Source organism: Dipteris shenzhenensis, chromosome 12 (assembly GCF_047967505.1).
Source record: "Dipteris shenzhenensis isolate YYH24624 ecotype China chromosome 12, Dip_SZ_1.0, whole genome shotgun sequence".
Taxonomy (NCBI): Eukaryota; Viridiplantae; Streptophyta; class Polypodiopsida; order Gleicheniales; family Dipteridaceae; genus Dipteris; species Dipteris shenzhenensis.
Window position 1 is genome coordinate 49,176,982 of NC_141607.1, and position 19,577 is coordinate 49,196,558.

Here is a 19,577-nt window from a genome sequence, read left to right on the forward strand (position 1 = left end):
AGGTAGGAATCAAAATCGGGAAGAATAAGGTAGGAGAGAAGAAGAGAGCTACCAAGGAGAATGAATTCTGAAATCGGCAGTATGGGAGTCTATAATACATACAAAGTCCAGCTAGGTTGTAGTCAAGGGAGTAAGAAAGCTAAATATTTCAACTAGATTGAGTTTCTTAAACCAACGGTACATGGGAATGCATTACATGCAAATGTCCACACTAACAATGCTTGTAGCCTCTTTTCAAAATCTGTAATGATTGTAGAAATCTTCTCAAAATGCCTCAAATTATTCCAATTTTCCTTTCAAAATCCACTTGGGTACACTCGAAAGCACACCTACTTTTGACACTATCAAGCATACCGCTTCTTCACAGAAATTGTGCCACCTAATCTTGCTTCCACCCTAGAGTGAGGGAGATGAATAGAAGGGCCTTGCAATAAGAAGTTGGAGAATACTCTAGGAAGTGAAGTGCAATGGAGTTTGAATATTATCCTTATCTTGCATGCCACAACTTGTCAAAAAGGGTGCATCATCATAGTTAATGGTGCAAGTGACTGACACATCAACTTGAATGAACTGCATGTTTTCTATGTGATGGATCCCAATGTGATCTATGTGTAGATTGCTCATGCATGTAGGTTTTAATAATTGCAACTAAATAGGTTGATTCTAGACAGGTCTTTGCTCAATTTCCATTGAAGAGCCTGGGTATTACTTGGCCCTACAAATATGCTACCTCAACTAACCCATTACTGAAGACTTCAATGACCATATAGGGTCCATTCCAACCAAATTTGAGATTTGCTTTGAGTGAACCTAGCTTGGAATTGTGCAACTAAATGTTCCTCATATTATTCAGAGTGATATGCCAGTGTGACATGAAGTTGGGAGTAATAAACTTCACGTACCTCTTCACTTCCTACTACTTTCAAACTAAGTGATAGAGATATTTATCACTGGGAAAGGGACATTAAAAAGAAGCTTTTATACTAAGAGACCACACCATACTATCCTTCCTTATATGATAATGAAGATGGTAACATCCCAAGTGATGTTGTACTCAAGCATAGGGAGAAGGAAAGGATTAGTGCAGCAGGCCATAATCTTAGCAAGCCAGTCTGTGCCAAAGAGAAGAGCGATACATTGTTGAAAGAAGATCTTGTGGCTCAACATGACATGAACTGATATATATTGAGGAGTTTGAAGGGGCTGATGGGGTCGGATGGGTAGGTTCCGAGAAAACATTGAACCTCCTTCATAGACACCTTTACACTTAGCTCAAAACACTCTCCAAACTATCATAAGACACAGAGACCAATAACTTTTAGCACAGACATAATATAAAATATTCAAACACATATCCAAATGCGCCTTGAAATGGGCTTTGCCCTAATATAAGTTTCATAAGAAACAAAGAAGCGGTCGGAAAGATATGGGTAGTTTACTGGGGCAGGGGTAAAAACCATCTAAAAAAGAAACAGTCACACACAGAGAGTCAAAGATATTTGGTTTAACATCTAATACAATAACTGAAGACATAGGATCATGCTCCTTAAATAGAGCTTTGTGTTGATATAAGTTTCATTCAAATCGGACCATCGAACGAAAAGTTAAGAGCAAAATACTGACAGGGGGTCAAACTGTCATGAAAAATACCTACTCCTTCTACTGGTGCCGACTTGGGAGAATAATACCTCCATGATTAGACTTCATCAACGATCCAAGTCCCATAGAGGTTTCCTAGGAGGGAAGGAAGAGCTCACTTTGTGACTTGGGAAATAGATAAACCATGTATGCACAATGAGCGACCGAATAGACAACACTTTTGAGCACTTTAGAAGAGAAAACAATGGAAAAAGGGAAGAGACACTCAAGAGAGAGAACCTGAAGTGACCTTCATTACCAATAGAGTGAGACTCCACTCTAATTCAGCTTAAAATACTATAAACACAAGGGAGAAGAAGAGGTTTCATACGTACAAGAGGGAGTGAAAGCTCCAAGACTACTCATAGAGAGAGAATAAACTAGAGAGAGATGGACACAAGAGTCTACATGAGAGAATATCTACAAGCGGGAGACAAGGCTCATGGAAGAGGCTTGAGGAGACTAGAGCTACAGCAACATGATGCTAATGGTGGAAAAGATGTTGAACAAGGGAGAGGAGGGCTCCTTTTATACAAATTTTATCACCCTCCTTCACCCATTTACAATTGCTGCCTGTAGATTCCTTTCCCCATCAATCACATAAGCCCGTATGTCACCATCCATGTCCTTTTTGGCTACTCTTGCCATGTGTCCCATCAAAAGATGCTCAAGACTCTTAAAATATTGAGAAAGTTAAGAGTCTCCCCACATGGAGCCCATAGGGACCCTCTCTTTTCCATATGTCCACATCCTCCTTATTCCACATAGGAATTCTAGAAGGATTCCTCTTGACTCCACACTCCTCCACATGCCTTCCACACGCTTGGCATGTGGCCTCTCTTATATTATTGGAACACGTGGTCATGAGCCCACCTCTTTATATGACTCACTCTTCCTATTTTCTAAAAACCCCATAATATCCCATACACATAACTCTCACCCCATACCAAGGTATTTATCATTCATACACATGGTATTTTTTACAATGATCCATTCCACTCATCCTCTCAATCCCATACAACTCTTAGAAAATAGAGATAAGTGAGAGTCGCTAGGCTATCACTTGATACTCAAACTCTTATCAAACATAGAGAAAAACAATACCAATGCCAAATAAAAATATCAATTTTTGGCGTCACGTCTTTCCCAACCCAGCAGATCCTCTCTAGTGACAGAGAGGGTATACTGGCCCTTAAGGTGGTCGAGCATAGAATAATTTCAGGCGATACTCATTGGTGCATCCAGGTAACACTGTGCCTTGGCCTCTGCCCATCGAGTCACATAATCTGTGGCCACCAATTAATAATGCTTCACCCTGAGATGAGCGAGGGAGTGGTCCCACAACATCCCAACCCCCACCTCTCAAATGGTCCATATGCTGGAATAGGCTTCAAGGGCCTAGGAATCAATTGTCACCTTCCAAACTTTTGGCATACTTTACAACTTCGACACCATTCATTTACATCCTTATGGAGGTGTGGCCAAAAGTAAGTTGCATTAAGAATTCTCCTAGTTGTGCTCGCTAAAGCAAAATGACCGGAGCATTCATGACACATTTCTAGGATTCTCGTAGTCTCCATGGGATGGACCACCCGACGGAGCTCCTTATCTTTTCCCAATTTATAAAGAATGTCATCAACAATAGTATAGGGACAATTCTCCTTACCAATATCTGCTTCTATTGTGGAGTTAACCCTCGAGGAAACATGCCTTCTTTCACATATTGTTGAACATCTTGTAGTTCTGGCCATCCAGTGTCTACCAAAGAAATCACCCCCCGGTCTTGTACTACAATGGCTTGAGTAGCTAACTCATCTGTGCTTTGATTTTCTTTTCTGTTTATATGAACAAACTTGCAAAAATCAAACTGACTACATAGTGCCATAGCCTTTTGATTAAGCTCCTTCAAATGAGGACTTCTTGTCTTGTAATGCCCTTGCATTTGCTTTATAATAAGTTGAGAATATCCTCTTACTTCCAATTCTTTAACTTGACTTTGAAGACAACCCTCCAAACCAAGAATCAAAGCATTATACTCAGCTGCATTGTTAGTTGTGATACCTGGAAGCTCTTGTCCTCTTGCCCACACCTCTTGACCTTCAGAATTCATCAAGACTCTCCTCGGCTCCTTGTTGGCATGAAGGACTAAAAGCCCCATCAAAATACAAGACAAAAGCTGTTGGTGGTGTCTCCCTTTCATCATTAATGTCCTCCTTATATTTCTTTTCTTCTCTTAGATCTTGCCATCCTGTCAAATCTGCCATAGTGGACCTAGTGGTATTTTTCATGACAAGAGAGAAAGAACTCATGAAGCTCTGACAACCATTTTAAAAATTCCCCCCGAGGATTAGGCTTGCAAACTAGATATGCTAATACAGATTGAGAGGTAAGAAAGAAAAACACCAAAGAGAGGGCTTGCTGCTCCATTTTTTCATACCTTGTTTCCACCTCTGTAAGCTGTCAGCGGCTAGCATAATAGATGGGTTGCATTCTACTTGCCTTTCCTTTTTGTAGCAATACAGCACCAACTGAATGCAAAGATACACTTGGATTTACATAAAAGTCTTGAGACCACCAATTAGGGGGCTTCAATAATGGGCCCTTACTCATGGCCTCCTTAAGTTGTTGAAAAGACTCTTGTTGCTCCACACCCCATTGGAAAGAAACTCCTTTTCTTGTCAATAAGTTCATGGGATGAATAGTGGGACCATCATAGTGGTTCTTGTGCCTAACCACTGTGGTTGTTCAATGAGAGCTATTTTAGCAATTTTAAGGCTATTTAAAGGCACTTTGGTGGTCACCCTTGGCCACCACACTATTTTATCTTTTTTCATAGCTATTTTAGATAGAGAATAAAATCAACCAATGTTTTTCCAGAGCTATCTCTATACTTATAACAATATACATTTTTTAGAATTTTAGAGCTCTTCTAGAGCATGCTCATGATCATAGAGATACTAATATTTCATATTTTAGATCTCTTAATTATATAAAAATGACACTTCACATGCATTCAAGGGAATCCCTTACATCTGGACCATGATTGTAGATGGAGTGCACTTTTTGAGCACTTACTAGGAATTTTAGAGCACGCTCATGATTGCACAGAGACATGTTTGCACAAAGAAACTCATATTTTACGTCAAAATGTAGACTATTGTGAGCATTCAAGAATATATTAGAAATACCTTAGCACCTAATAGTGGACCAAACCATCTACTCTTGACCTCAAAATTTATTGCACCATACTCTACTACAAAATCACAGTCCACTATAAACTTTGTGTTGTGACAATCAAAGCAAATTCACCATTTGGCAAGAGAATATGAGAAAAGAGAAACTTGTTTGTATCATTACAGAATTTGTCAATAGAATATGAGAGCCTTGGGCCTTAAATTTTTGGAGTCATAGCATCCTAAGGTGCATCCCAAAGCAGGTCAGACATATATCGTGCACCTCCACTTTTATGGATCCATCCTACTCCAAATCCATCCATATTTCTCTCATATTGTCCACCATTTCCAATGCAAGGGATTCACCAGGAGATAGAATATGAGAAAATAGAAACGGGTTTGTAGAGAATATTGAGCTCTTGGGCCTTGAAATCCAGCTAAGGTGCAGCATCCTCAAGTGCATCCCAAATGAGTTAAGACTACAAGGCACCTCCACTTATTTGGATCATTTTGCTACAAATCCATCCTACCCAAATCATCTTGCTCTCAAATTTTCCTTCATGCAAGACTTTGAAGGATGTCAGACATAAACAGGGCCACCAATGGAGATCCACTTCAAAAGAGTACTACCCCATCATGCAAAAGGGCCGCTAATGAGCAAAATGCCAAAATGGGCAAACTTTTCCAATAAACTTCTAACTCCTAGATCGACGTCTAAATGGAGTCGATAGAAAACAGGCTAATACAGACCAGCATTGTGCATATGGAACAAGTGATCAATCTTGAGACCCAACATGACCACCTTGTAGTAAGAAGGAGATAGAAGAGGGATGACATTGCTAACAAGTGGCCTATTGGCAATGATAGGCATGGTAAACAAGGAATCACTAGAGAAATAGGAGATGAGTTTTTGTCCCATTTTTGTACGGCAAATAGCAAATCAAGCAAGGGAGCCACTAAAAAGTGGGAAATAGCCTATGAGCAATGGAGAAATAGTAATCTACATAGAGAGGGTTCTCTTTAATCCCTATGTCTAAGTATTATTATAGCCAATAACTTGTCTAACACATGACATTCAATCAACTAGCATGTGAAAAAAAATAAGTGGCTTTCAATCAATTAAAGTCAATATGGCCCTAGAGGGTCCCCCTCAATATGGACCTTGAGGGGTCCCCTTTAGGGGCAAGGGCCATATTGACAAGCCATGTATGTCTCAGTGGCATCATTCACCTACCAACCACCGTGGTGACAAGTAAATTTATGCAACCCATCATGGTGGATGGAATATACTTTAATTGCTCTTTTATGGATACGTCTAATCATGATCTTCCTTTAATCAATCTATTTTTGTGCCAAATTAATCAGGCATGCTAACCTAGTATCATCTTTAAATAATCATGAGTTCCTTAAATCAATCTAAATTTGAATAGCCTTCAATCAACCTAAGTTTGAGCTGAATTCATCATAGACACCAGCTGCGTGGCTTCTCCAAATAATCATGCAAACCTATGCAACTAGGTGGGCTACAAAATTAAGAGTCAGTATCTAAATTCAAGTTGCCCAAATGAATGATGGATGCCATTCTAGTGGCATCCCTAAATAATCATGTTTCTAATGTATGCCAATCAGCCTGATGGTTGTCATCATGGCTATAGTTTAAATCACAATGACAACATTAAATTGATGCAACCATTCCCAATGGCTGTGCTGAGATATTTAATGCATAGGCATATTTATGTACTCAATAAAAGACTAAAAGAGTGGTATATCTTATTGGATGAGAGTGATGAGATGAGGCACCACATTGACATAGTTGTGTGTGTGTGTGTGTGTGTGTGTGTGTGTTTAGATTTAATAATCCTATCAATAAATGAACCATACAATTAATTCAATCATTTGGATAATTATAAAAAGATGCATATCAGAAAAAGATTGAAATTCATTAAGAAAACTAAATTGAAGTAACTTTTGACAATATTGTAATCCAAAATTTTGGTACGGAAAGCTAGAGGATTGGCAATAGAATTTTTCTTTATTTAGAGTTTGCAAACTTAAGCAAAGAATCAGTACAATAGTGTTGAATCTACCAGGTAGTCTAGGCTGTGTGGTTAGGGTCTACTTACATGCCACCATCCAAGCCAACTAGTTGTTAGAACAATGAAGTTGAATTTGGGTAGACAAGTAATGCATGTATCCCCTGCCTTGTTATCGCTTTACCAAAGAACATGAACAAACCTTTCAGAATTCTAAGAAATATTTTTAAATTAATGGAATTTATCATAACTCACAATACCTAGAGGCAATACCACTAAGGATAACTTAAAACAAGTAAAAAGTGGCATAATAACTAGTTTTTCATGTGTGCATGTGTATGTGCCAATTACCAATATGGGGGGCAGTCCACACCCAGTTGTGACATAAGTTTAAAAAATCCCATGGGGGGTAGTCCACACCCATTAGAGATCATCTCAATTTCTGACATAACTAATCAAGGAGGGTGTTCCACATCCTTGATTAAATTCAAAAGCAAATCATATATGGTTATAAAATGATATAAAAAAGTTAGATAACCATAAACCATTTAAAACAAATCCTTAGTGAAAAAAATGCTTGCCTAAGTATATAGTCAAACACTCCTAAGAATTTTCAAAAGAAATGAATGACTAAAAATGAACTCCTAATCTAAGATAGCAATGAGGGTTAACTAGGCCAATAGAGAGTATAGAAGTTAGAATAAACCATAACATAGGAGGCATAAATTACTTGCATAGTTAAATTTAAACATGCATTGTCTCATAGTGTTGATGATGGTTGAGCTTGAATGGCATTTTTTGAAACTTGCACCTATCGCCTAGCACACTTCTTGTTTTCCAAGCTTGTGTGCTTTTAACAATCTCGGTGATCAGCCTTTGAGTATTTTTGTATGAGGGCTGCAAGCTTGAGCTATGTTGGCGTATAAGCAATGAGCTTGGGCTACATGACTAACACAAGCCTTGTGGTATGGTGCTATCTTGTCTCTTGTAGGATTGAAGGCTATTGGCACTTAAATGGTACATAGATAGCTTTGTTGGATCTTGGAAGATGCTAAAGAGGTGATACTATAGGTGTCATTTTTTGAACAGGCTGGATGCTTCTCAATGAAAGCTGACCAGATGTAAGATTGATGCTTAAATTATAGACTTTTGATGCTAAAGCCTTGCATCTAATATGACTGCTACTATAACCAAAATGTCCCTATCGAATGGGCCTATTGCAATGTTTTGACATCATGAACTCAAACTGGAAGCTTATGCTTATATGTATCATTCGCATCTCTCATTGACAATCTGAATTTCCGTGGGGCTATGATCACTGGTAAATTTGGTATAGGCTTGGAGAAGAATGATACAAGAAAATCCATAGTCCACTGGAGCAACTCCACTACTGATAGTTCTCTCTCTGAAAGAAAAGAGAGAAACAAAGCCACCTCATAGCAAGCAATTGAGCTTCAGAAAAAATCTCAACAACATAACAGATTGAACATGTGGCACACTTGAAGACAAAAATATAGGGCTATCCCTAGTTGCATGGTCAACCAACTAAAGCCCTAATGATAGGGTGGGAAAATCCCCCACAATGAATTGATAATCATATTTTTTGGTGAAAATGTGGAACATATGTCATTTTCAACCTTTAAATGCTTCACTAATACCCTTTGCCCACAAATCCTTGAGCTCAAGAGCTCCCAAGTTTTGTGGGAAATTGGGGACCACATGCCACCTTGGCATTAGAGTTCATTTCCCACAAAACTCCCACCATGTCATAAGGCCTTAACACGTGACTAATGTGCCATGCCATTTCACTTGCTAGCTCCGCAAAGGCATCCACTTGAACTTATCTACCACGTTTGTAGTACACGTGGTAGTCAGTAGTAGAGTCTCTAGTGCCATCTAATGACACAGTGCTACATAGACATCATTTTGTTACTAGCATGTGAATGTCCACTGCCACATCAACCACATGCCACCCGAGTATCTGTAGACAAAGACTCAAAATTCATATGATCATAATTTTTTATTCATAAGGAATTTTACAGTGGTATTAAAAAAGAAAAATGATCAAAAAATAAAGCTCTACATGGTGGACACATCATATTTAGATTCTAGGCTTTTTGCAAGCCAATTTCATTCAACTCAACTTTGTATCCAAACCACTCTCCAATTGAATCCCTTTATGTATTGAGATTACCTTTGCCACCATATGATGTAGCCAAGGAAGCATTTTTCATCATCTACGCCTTGACCATTGCATTACATGTTTATGAACACGATAGGGGACTTAATGGGGGGTAACCATCTATTCTAACACTACATCCATAATGAGTACATTGGACATGGTGATGACCAACCTAGAATCAAGGGGGGTATTCAAATATTTGATGCATAAGCAATAGAAGAGTAAAAGAGTGGTATATCTTATTGGATGGGAGTGATGAGAAAGGGCTAGAAGATAAGGATTGAGGTCAAATAAGGAAGACACATGGCATGATGATGCGTAAAAGTGAACGCTTGAGGCTATCTATAAATGAAGCCTTTCTATATGGTGGTCAGCAAGTTGGAATAGATCGAATTGAGTATGCCTCTATTTCTCATGGAGTTTCTTGTGTGGGTAGAGACCCCATAACCTTCCTCATTCTCTTCAGGCTGGGCCGCCAAAATTGTCTCAATGATTGGTAATTAACTACTAGCTCTACATACTCTATATGCAAGCCCAGTAGTTGTAATTGTAATGCACAGAAGTTATTAAACATAGTCAAAATTTAAAAAAACTATACAAATCATCATTCCATTCTTAAATTGATCAATATACTTGCATCAACCAATTAGCTGATTACTCTGCATGTGAGCCCGGTGGAACACCATATTAGGTAAAGTGGGGAAACAATGGCATTTTGGGAATTTTGAAATTGGCTGGAATTCATTAAATTTGGGATTTTTGCATTGATTATGGGAATCTTCCATTAATTATGGGAAATAAGCTGATTGTGGGAAACTTCATTGATTGTGGGAAATTTCATTACTTCTTGGGACTAAAGTAGTGACATTGGCATGGAGCATTGTGAGACATTGAAAATAATGTATTTGGAGGTGTTAATAAACACCATTTAGGGATGCAGTGGATTGCGAGGTGTGTTGATAAACAATAGTCAGTGATGTTAATAAACACCATGTAAAGTGAACCAAAAGACACAAATTTGGTGAAAGGCTTTTGTAAACTAATATATAATTCATATATATGTCAATGAAGATCACACCAGATGGGGAACATTACATGAGAGAACAAATTAACTTTTTAGGTTTGGAGATCACGATGGACCAAATCATACTATTATCTATGCTTGAATACTAAGAAATCCTTCATGTGCTTTGATACATACATGTTGTGGAGTCTTTATCCTCTTGGGTGGATTTGTGGCTTTTGATCTCCATGACCAGACCACCAAATCAATAGATTCCCAAACCTATGGATCTAACTTATTATCTACCTAATACTTCTTCTAAAAATTGGCATAGACCTCTTCATTGATATCACTCATACCTTTTCTCTTAATTGATGGTGCCCAATATTGAATTTGTACTTTGTTGGAGTTAGGAGATGTTGCATCCATCTCAACACCTGACTAGAAAACCCCAAGCCATATGGGGTATATAGGGTTAGATGGCCTCACCAAGTCAAAGTCACCTTGCTTAACGTCCACCATTGGTCTAAACTCCTCCCTTGGTTTACCTCTTGCAAGCCCACATTAGTGATCATTCCATTCCTCATAGCCTTGGAACTCATTGATGTGAGCATCTAGATTACCCTCCTCATCACATGACTCTATTCTTGGCCAAAAATCTATGTGTACTCCACCCTCCAAAAATCTATGTGTATCTTGGCCAAAAATCTATGCTGCACACCCCCATAAGGCTCTTGCAAAGCACCTTTCCCTGCTCTCTTTCACGACATTTGATTTTGGAACTTGTGTGTTTGTCCCTAGTAAATGCTCCCAAAATAGATCACTCTCCTCATCAACGATGGCTATTAGATCAGTATCAGCCAGCCCTTGGCCCCCCTTGGCCCTCCTCATGAATCTTAAGATTCTTAACTCCCTCATCTGCCACCTTGCTCTCTATTATATTGTTGGTACCCATGGCATCGTCGTCGCTGATGTGAGCTGAGGTTAGATTGTTGTTCTCCATATTTTTGTCATTAGATCACTGGTGAGCGTGTTTGTTTACCTTCACGAATTCTCCAATTATGTTTTCCTAGTTATCTATTATTGGTCTAATATAGGATTCATTCTTTCCCCTTGTCCACCTCTCCCAAAACCTAATGTAATCCTTTATCCTTGATGTTACTTGCAAGTGGTCACTCACAAATTCAGCCATTGGTACTATTTTTAGACAGCCTATTGACAACAATGGCCGTCCCTCTCTATCTTTCTTCCATAGTTCAATTCCCCCTTCCATAGGCATCCAATTTGGTGATTTTGGATGAACTTTGTTTTGCATCATAGGTGTGTCACATAAAATAATGGTTTTGCATGACCAACTGGCATATGTTTCCCTCACATAGCTAGCCTTTGACATACCATTGAAGTATAGAACTAGAATGAGAAGAAATGGTACTTGAGAGCATGATATACATTTCTTGAAGGTATCCATCGATGAGGAAATGTGAATATTTGTGCCACTTGCAATTTTTTAAAGAACATACTAAACATGCCAGCATCAATGTCCTCATGTTTGTGCACCATCATCAAGAAGCCAATTGAATAGTCTCGAAAATACCTCTTGCTACTATTAGAGAAAGGTATGCAAAATAAGTATCTATTCTTGTTCTTCAATGCACAATTGTTGAGTTGGAGTAGCACGTTCTTTGGCAGCTTTCAAAAAGGGTGTTCAAGAGTAATATTTCCATTTAGAGAGGGGGGGTTTTCATGTCCATGTGTAAACATTGGACCACCATTTGATATCTCCAAATTTGCATTTTTGATACAACAGCTTTACATGAGCCACCGATGTTGGAAATATTCTTACTTTCAAAACTTTGGTGGTGATAGTCCAATTCCTTTCTTGAGCACAAAGCATCTAGAAGTCCAATGTTGCTTCTTCGAATCCCATAAAGAGAAAGGTCTCCAAGATCATGTGTTTCCATCATCGTACAAACAAAATGGAAGGGATCCAATTGTAAGGTTGGGGTCAGATGGCCACAAAACATTTAGGGTGAAGTGCCCATAATGACCATGCCCATGATCATGAGTAATTATTCGAATGAGACACACTTGTAATTGCCATGCAGCAAAGGTGTCCGTTGACTTCACCCCAAGTGTTGGAATTGTTGTCTTGTTCATCTTATCATGGATTATGCATAGTTATTTATTTGGATTCATCTCGGAGTACTTATGCCATGCATAGTATAATTTCCTACAACTCTATTGTTGTATGATGTTATTCCTTCTTCTTCCATCAACAATTTGTTCTCCTCTTGGCTTTTTGTGGTTACCAATTGAAGCCTTGTCCCATTGTACAAATTGCATTTAGAGAATTCACTAGTCTTAGCAAGGGGTATATTCCTAATCCTACCAAATGTAGATGCAGATAGGCAATCATATCCCATTACTTAAGCAAAGTGTTGACCTCACCTAGGATGTCTATCTACTTATATACTATTGGTATTGAGAGTGCTCTCAACGGAAGCAAGAACGAAAGAGGGAGAGAGAGAAATAGAGAGCCACACAAGTTTTGGTGGGTGCAGAACCACCCTACTCTTCTTTTTCATTCATTTATATATGTGTTTGAGTATTGTACATAACCGGGGTAAAGGCACAGTGACCTTTAACCCCCACATCCTCCCACTTAAAGGATAATGTGCCTTTAAGGGAGAACAACCAGTGATCATACTATCCAATGCCCATCAATACACGATAATACTCAAACCACTGACCAGGTAGACTCTTCATCAGCATATCTGCAGGGTTATCATCTGTATGAACCTTAACAAGCTCTATGCGCTTGTCCTCAAGTACCTCCCTGATGAAATGATACCTGACCTCAATGTGTTTGGTCTTTGCATGGAAGACCGAATTCTGTGCTAGGTGAATAGCACTCATGGAATCACTATGCAATGTCGGTACACCTGTATGAATCCCCAAATCTCCCACTAGGCGATCAAGCCATATAGCCTCCTTGCAACCCTCTATGGCTACAACATACTCAGCCTCTGTGGTAGACAAAGCAACACACTTCTGTGCACGAGACATCCACGACACTACACCACCTGCAAAGGTGAACACATAACCAGACGTGGATCTCCTACTATCCACATGCCCTCTGCATAGTCTGAATCTGTGTACCCAAGTACACGCATGTCTCCTTTACCAAAGTAGATGCACATCTCCTTGGTACCCTTCAGGTACCTCATGATGCACTTAACTACCTCCCAATGCCTCTTTCTTGGATTAGCCATATACCGGCTAACAACTTCCATTGCAAATGCAATGTCTGGTCTAGTAGCTATCATAGCATACATAAGACTCCCAACCGCTGATGCATAAGGAACCTCGGCCATCATGGCCCTTTCCTCATCTGATTTGGGACTATCTGTATGACTCAGTTTCACATATGGAGGCAATGGAGTACTCACTGCCTTCCCCCCCTCCAAATTGAAATGCCGCAATACTTTTGTAACATACTCCTTCTGTGAAAGCCAAAGGAGTTTCCTACTCCGATGATGCATGATGCACATACCAAGAATATGACCTGCAATTCCCAAATCCTTCATATCAAAGGCCTCATGCAACTTGGCCTTTAATGCATCTAGCTCATAAGTATTCTTGCTAGCCAATAGCATATCATCCACATATAGTGTCAGGAGTATCAGGCTATTATCCTTAGCCCTTTTAGTGTAGAGGCAATGATCAATTTCACTCCTTCTAAAACCTTGGGACCGAATGAAAGCATCAAACTTCTGAAACCATTCTCTAGGTGCTTGCTTAAGACCATAGAGACTCTTCTTCAGCTTGCAAACTAAATGCTCTTTGCCCTTTTCTTCAAAGCCTTCTGGCTACACCATGTAAATTTCCTCATGCAAATCCCCATGCAAGAAAGCTGTCTTGACATCCATCTGCATAAGCTCCATATCCTCTGATGCCACTAGTCCAAGCATGCATCTAAGTGTGGTCATCTTCACAAATGAAGAGAATATCTCATCAAAGTCCACACCCTTCTCTTGCTTGAACCCTTTAGCAACCAAAGGGGCCTTGTACCTAGGCACATCATCACCTGTGACCTTCATTTTGTAGACCCATTTACATGGCAATGCTTTCTTTCCATGTGGCAAAGAAACCAAGTCCCAAGTCTTATTCTTCATAAGTGAACTCATCTTTGATTGCATAGCATACTCCCACTTGCATTGATCCTCGCGCATCATAGCCTCTCTGTAGCAAGAAGGCTCCCCGCAATCAGTAAGCATCACATAGTCTATCCCTGGAACAAACCTATCAAGTGGTCTAGACACTCTAGATGATCTTCTCAAGGGCATTTCAGCTTGTTGTCCCACCTGCATATTAGCCACATTTGGCTCATCATTTTGATTGTATACTTGTGGGAGTACTTGGTGGTACCATTTCTTGCACATTTGGTGCATGGACAGCTTGCTGTCTATCAACATATGCAAGTGGATTCACATCCTGGAAAGTGATTCTCCTCATTTCCACATCCCTCATGGGTGCCTTATGCATCTTCTTCTCATTGAATACTACATCATGGCTGCGTATGATATTCTTTGCTTCTGGATCCCAGAGACGATAGCCCATCTCTCCACTTTCACCATAACCCAGAAAGATGCATTTCCTAGACTTAAGATCTAGCTTCTTTCAAATCTCTTTTGGCACATGTGCATATGCCTCACACCCAAATATATGCAAATGAGAGTAAGAGGGCTTCTTGCCACTCCATTCCTCTTCAGGAATACCACCATCCAAACTCTTACTAGGTGATCTATTGATCACATGCACTACAGTCTTCATTGCCTCAGCCCAAAAACCACCAGAAAGACTTGCATTGGAAAGCATGCATTGCAACCTTTCTTGAATGGTACGGTTCATCTTTTCTACAACTGGATTTTGCTCTGAAGTACAAGGGGATGTGAGCTCCCTCTTCATCCCATGTGTATCACAGAAATGTTGAAAGTCATGAGAGAGATACTCTCCACCATTGTCAGTCTGTAGGCATTTTAGTGTTCTACCTAACTGATTCTCAACCAAGGCCAGCCATTTCTGAAATACCTAGAACACATCAATCTTTTGAGCTATAGCATAAGCCCACACTTTCCTAGTTGCATCATCAATGAATGTCACATAGTATTCAGCCCCGCCTTATGACCGTGTAGGCATGCGACCACATACGTCTGAATGCACCAAATCAAGCTTTTCAAACTCTTTCTTTCCCCTTCTTTTATGGGCTGATTTAGTTTGCTTCCCATAGAGATAGTGCTCACAAAATTCAAAATCAGAGAAACTCAAATGTGGTACATAACCCAAACGGGATAAGAGTTTCATTCCATTCTGGCTCATGTGCCCCAACCTGTAAAACCACAAAGAAGTGCTTGGCTGCTCGGTTATTGCAACAACATGATCAAATACCCCTGATACATGTAAGGGATACAAAGTCCCACACTCGGCTCCCCTGGCCAAAAGCATAGAGCCCTTTTGAATTTTCCAACTCTGAAAGGCAAAAGTGGTGTGAAAACCAGCATCATCTAGCTGGCCCACTGAAATAAGACTCTTGGTCAACTTAGGCACATGTCTCACATGTTTCAAAATAAATGCAGACCCATTTGCAAAAGAAAACTTTATGTCACCTACTCCCACTATGTCACATGCATAGTCATTTCCAAGATGCACATAACCTGTCTTTCCACTGTCATAAGTGGAGAACCTTTCCCTATGGGGAGTAACATGGAATGAAGCACCAGAATCCAAAATCCAATCCTCGGAGTATGCATCACTTGAAGTGGTAAGCAACTCTACAGATAAACTAGACATAAAGAGAACGTCATTGTCACTAGCATGTGTGACTGCATTGATCTCCTCCCTTGGACTCTCTTCCTTTTGATTTGCACCCCAATTTGCATTCTTTTTCTTATCCTTTTGCTCTCTTTTCAGCTTGTAGCAATCCTTTTTCATATGGCCCTTCTTGCCATAGTGGTAACACTCAATGTTCCGTGCCCTAGATTTGCTACGAGACTTCCCTCTTTCTTGGGACTTCCCCTTGAACTGTGATCTGCCCCTTTGCACATTTAAGGCTGCATCCTGCTGGTTGCCATCCATAGACTTGCATCTAATCCCCTCGGCCAACAAGCTACCCACAACATCATCAAATTTCAGTTCTCCACTAGGTGTAGAGGTACTAACAGCTGTACCGAAGGTATCCCATGAGGATGGCAATGAACATAAGAGAAATATTGCCTTAGTCTCCACATCAAAATTCATCTTCTGAGCCTGAAGCTGGCTGAAAATAATATTGAATTCATTCAAGTGAGAAGCAATGGAGACCCCTTCCTTCATCTATAGCTCAAACAACCTCTTCATGAGGTAAACTTTATTAGAGGCAGTTTCCTTTTCATAAGTGGCACACAGTTTCTTCCACAAATCTTCCGTAGTCTGCTCATTTACTACTGTGAAATAAACTGACTCTGCAAGATGAAGTCTAATAGTAGACTTTGCTAATGCATCCAACTCATTCCAATCATCCTCAGACATATTTGCAGGCTTAGCTTCAATCCTTGCCAAGGGTTTAATCTACTTCTTTTGAATAAGCACATCCCTTATCTGTTCTTTCCACAAAGAAAAGTTTGTCCCATCAAACTTTTTAATGTTGAAAAACTCCTTTTCAGACATGGAAGAGGATGCCATAATGCAAATAAAGCAAAATCCCAAATGCTAGTGCCTACAAGAGAGAATCACACCAAATACTAGGTGCACCCAAATGTGTATGCCACAATAGAGTGAAATATCACCAAAACTCATGTCTCAAAGCATCTGACTCATGTGCATATACTATGCATCCATATGAGCAAATTTGGCCCAAAAGAGAATGCCAACTACAATGGCAATCCAAAATGCCAATAAGTGCCAAATGACTCAAGCATAAATACCATCCACTGGCATATGCATTAATAATATCTCATCCAAGAGAGCATAGCACTATTAGTGCATCACCTGCAATGTGTCAAAGCTATCCCTCAGCATAAAATAGCATCCATGTGCAAAGCGTCCATAAAAAATAGCATCACACAAGGCAATTTGGGCCTATCAGCGCATCCAATAAGGACCACAATTCATCCAAATGGCCTATAAATCTGCCGAATCTCCAAAATCCCAACCGATGAGTGAGAAATGGGAGTCAACACTTATCTACTGCCATGTGGCATAAATCTAAGGTTTCAAAACCTTAGAATGAAAAATGCATAACAGAGAGACGAAATCAAATACACAGAGATCTATAACTCTGAATATTCTCCACCGAATCGTGTAAGAACTGATAGGTAGGGTTTTGGGCGTCCGAAACACAATGGGACACACAGTTTTGGAAACCGTGGTCTCAATCACTAGGTCCAACACATGGACTGAAAAACGTTTTTGGAAACAGAGCTATTTGTAAACTCCACCGGAGTGCAAATGATGAGCAACATAGAAGTTTTAGGACCTCTTGAGTCCACCGGAACTGATAGATCTACAAATGGTTGCTCCAAACTTGAGTTCCAACACCCGGGCAGAAAAACTCAGAAATTGACACAGTGAGTCAAAAATCCAATGAAATAATCCCAAATTCAAGAATGAAGGCGTTTCCAAGCTCTTGAAGTGAAGTGGACACCAAAAGCAAGCAATAGTTGCCTCTACAAGTCAATACGGAGTCTCTGTCATCGAACGGAACAAGGAAAAGCTCAAAAAACGACTTTTTCTTTGAAAACACTTAACAGGCTCTCAAAACCACTTCGCAAAACCAAAGTGACTTTTCCAAAGGTTCCTCCATGGTCTCTACACACTCATATGCAAGTAAAGTCACCCACAAAGCTTCCCACAGAGCTTCTCCTTCCTCCCACAGAGCTGCTGAGCTTCAAGCATTTACGCACGCTCAGCTAGATCACCCGGGCTCGATACCAGTTGAGAGTGCTCTCAACGGAAGCAAGAACGGAAGAGGGAGAGAGAGAAATAGAGAGCCACACAAGTTTTGGTGGGTGCAGAACCACCCTAATCTTCTTTTTCATTCATTTATATATGTGTTTGAGTATTGTACATAACGGGGGTAAAGGCACAGTGACCTTTAACCCCCACAGGTATCACCAACTATTTCTCTCTATAACCATCCAACATGGTTCTACTCTTGTGAGACATACACTTTGATTTATTTCCACAAAGTCTTGCATGAGAGCCCTGACCATACCTATGTGCTTCATATTCCTCCTAACAGACCCTATATTCCCATGCACATATCGTTGTGCACCATTCTCAAATTGTTCTTTATATCATTAAAATGATGTCTTTTGTATTTAGTACATCTCGTACCATGCTCTGCAACATACCACATGACCATTCATCTTGAAATTCTAGAATACCCTCCCAACCATGTCATGATGAATATACCATATAGAAAGCTCGTATGAGATTCCAAGAAGCTATTCCAAAAATTCTTCCTCATTGCCATTAGAATTTCTTGATCAACTCATTGGCAACATCTATTGTATAGCAACCAATGGAAGAAATTTATTGAATGAAAGTGTATCTTCTCTTTTTTGAAAGTGGAGTAGCATCCCTTTCCAACATTACATTGGTGACCACCTCATCTGTACTAGCATATTGTCATAGGCACATATTGTTGCAATGGACTTCCATCTAGTAAGGTTACCTACTTGATGGGTGACTTAAGTAGACAAAGAGAAATTTATTGAATGAAAGTGTATCTTCTCTTTTTTGAAAGTGGAGTAGCATCCCTTTCCAACATTACATTGATGACCACCTCATCTGTACTAGCATATTGTCATAGGCACATATTGTTGCAATGGACTTCCATCTAGTAAGGTTACCTACTTGATGGGTGACTTAAGTAGACAAAGAGAACTGATATCTTTCATAGAAGACTCCAAGGCACTTGATGTAGTTTTTTCCTTCTTCTCATTACCCACCAATGCAATCATTTACCAATAGATCAAAGTTTATAAAGTCATCCAGAAAAACATATAAGTTCACACCTTCCCTAATCGTCTCTTTCATGGTCTTATCCCAGAAGACGACCCTTTCCTCCTTCTAAGGTTCATGAATGTGGTTGTCAATTTCCAACAAAGAAACAGGATTGCCTCAACATAAGGTTTCTCAAGCTTACTTGTTGTAGCCCCTTGAGTTATTGGCTCATCCAAAGAAACACTAGGAAGCACCATCATTTTCTATAGAGGTATTCATCAGTCGCTTGATAATACTCCAAATTGTTTCACCCACAATCATTGCATCTATAGTGGAAAATGGCAAGGGCATGTAATTATTGATGCATTTCACTATCACTAATACATTACTCTCCCCAACCATCATACCACTACATTATCCATTTGGATCAATCACATGTTGAGAAACCATGCTCAACATCATGTATTTGATATGTGCATAGCACTAACCCAATAGAGTGCCCAATAGAGTGCTATAAAGAAAAGGGTTAGATGTCCTAACCCTAAACCTAAAAGGGTTTGTAT